Here is a 2674-nt window from a genome sequence, read left to right on the forward strand (position 1 = left end):
CCCTTATCTGATTTAGGATAGGTGAAGATCCTTTCCCAATCTGTTGGTGGCCTTTTTGTCTTATTGACGGTGTCTTTTGCCTTACAGAAGCTTTGCAATTTTATGAAGTCCCATTTGTCGATTCTTGATCTTACAGCACAAATAATTGTTGTTCTATTCAGGAATTTTTCCCCTGTGCCCATATCTTCAATGCTTTTCCCCACTTTCTCCTCTATAAGTTTCACTGTCTCTGGTTTCATGTGGATTTCCTTGATCCACTTAGATTTGACCTTAGTACAAGGAGATAGAAATAGATCAATTCGCATTCTTCTATATGATAACCGCCAGTTGTGCCAGCACCATTTGTTGAAAATGCTGTCTTTTTTCCACTGGGTGGTTTTAGCTCCCTTGTCAAAGATCAAGTAACCATAGGTGTGTGGGTTCATTTCTGGGTCTTCAATTCTATTCCATTGGTCTACTCGTCTGTCGCTATACCAGTACCATGCAGTTTTTATCACAATTGCTCTGTAGTACAGCTTTAGGTCGGGCATGGTGATTCCACCAGAGGTTCTTTTATCTTTGAGAAGAGTTTTGGCTATCCTAGGTTTTTTGTTATTCCAGATGAATTTGCAGATTGCACTTTCTAATTCGTTGAAGAATTGAGTTGGAATTTTGATGGGGATTGCATTGAATCTGTGGATTGCTTTTGGCAAGATAGCCATTTTTACAATGTTGATCCTGCCAATCCATGAGCATGGGAGATCTTTCCATCTTCTGAGATCTTCTAGAATTTCTTTCTTCAGAGACTTGACGTTTTTATTATACAGATCTTTCACTTCCTTAGTTAGAGTCACACCAAGATATTTTATATTATTTGTGACTATTGAGATGGGTGTTGTTTCCCTAATTTCTTTCTCAGCCTGTTTATTCTTTGTGTAGAGAAAGGCCATTGATTTGTTTGAGTTAATTTTATATCCAGCTACTTCACCGAAGCTGTTTATCAGGCTTAGGAGTTCTCTGGTGGAATTTTTAGGGTCACTTATATATACTATCTTATCATCTGCAAAAAGTGATATTTTGACTTCATCTTTTCCTATTTGTATCCCTTTGATCTCCTTTTGTTTTCGAATTGCTCTGGCTAGGACTTCAAGTACAATGTTGAATAGGTATGGAGAAAGTGGACAGCCTTGTCTAGTCCCTGATTTTAGAGGGATTGCTTCAAGCTTCTCACCATTTACTTTGATGTTGGCTACTGGTTTGCTGTAGATTGCTTTTATCATGTTTAGGTATGGGCCTTGAATTCCTGATCTTTCCAAGACTTTTATCATGAATGGGTGTTGGATCTTGTCAAATGCTTTTTCCGCATCTAATGAGTTGATCATGTGGTTTTTGTCTTTGAGTTTGTTTATATACTGGATTACATTGATGGATTTCCGTATATTGAACCATCCCTGCATCCCTGGGATGAAACCTACTTGGTCAGGATGGATGATTGTTTTGATGTGTTCTTGGATTCGGTTAGCAAGAACTTTATTTAGGATTTTTGCATCAATATTCATAAGGGATATTGGTCTGAAGTTTTCTATCTTTGTTGGGTCTTTTTGTGGTTTAGGTATCAGAGTAATTGTGGCTTCATAGAATGAGTTGGGTAGAGTACCTTCTGTTTCTATTTTGTGGAATAGTTTGTGAAGAACTGGGATTAGATCTTCTTTGAAGGTCTGATAGAACTCTGCAGTAAACCCATCTGGTCCTGGGCTTTTTTTAGTTGGGAGACTATTAATGACTGCTTCTATTTCTTTGGGGGATATAGGGCTGTTTAGATCATTAACCTGATCTTGATTCAACTTTGGTACCTGGTATCTGTCTAGGAACTTCTCCATTTTATCCAGGTTCTCCAGTTTTGTTGAGTATAGCCTTTGGTAGAAGGATCTGATGGTGTTTTGGATGTCTTCAGGATCTGTTGTTATGTCTTTTTTTTCATTTCTGATTTTCTTAATTAGGATGCTTTCCCTGTGCCCTCTAGTGAGTCTGGCTAAGGGTTTATCTATCTTGTTGATTTTCTCAAAGAACCAGCTCCTTGATTGGTTGATTCTTTGAATAGTTCTTCTTGTTTCCACTTGGTTGATTTTGCCCCTGAGTTTGATTATTTCCTGCTGTCTACTCCTCTTGGGTGAATTTGCCTCCTTTTGTTCTAGTGCTTTTAGGTATGTTGTCAAGCTGCTAATGTGTGCTCTCTCTAGTTTCCTTTTGGAGGCACTCAGAGCTATGAGTTTTCCTCTTAGAAATGCTTTCATTGCATCCCATAAGTTTGGGTATGTTGTGGCTTCATTTTCATTGAACTCAAAAAGTCCTTAATTTCTTTCTTTATTCCTTCCTTGACCAAGGTATCATTGAGAAGCATGTTGTTCAGTTTCCACGTGAAGGTTGGCTTTCTATTATTTATTTTGTTATTGAAGATCAGCCTTAGTCCATGGTGATCTGATAGGATGCATGGGACATTGAATCTGGAATCTCACATTTTTTAACTCTGTTATTGTACCTATCCCTGAGCATTGGGGTCCTTCCAAATTCTGATACCACTTCAATATCTTTCGTCAGAGTCTTAAACAATTTTTCATATATGTCTATCTCTTGCATGTTTAGAATTGTACGAAGATATTTTAAGTTACATTGTAAGCAATTTATATTGCTTATA

This window comes from Mus caroli, unplaced genomic scaffold (genome assembly GCF_978045245.1).
Source record: "Mus caroli unplaced genomic scaffold, Mus_caroli_1 scaffold_8, whole genome shotgun sequence".
Taxonomy (NCBI): domain Eukaryota; kingdom Metazoa; phylum Chordata; class Mammalia; order Rodentia; family Muridae; genus Mus; species Mus caroli.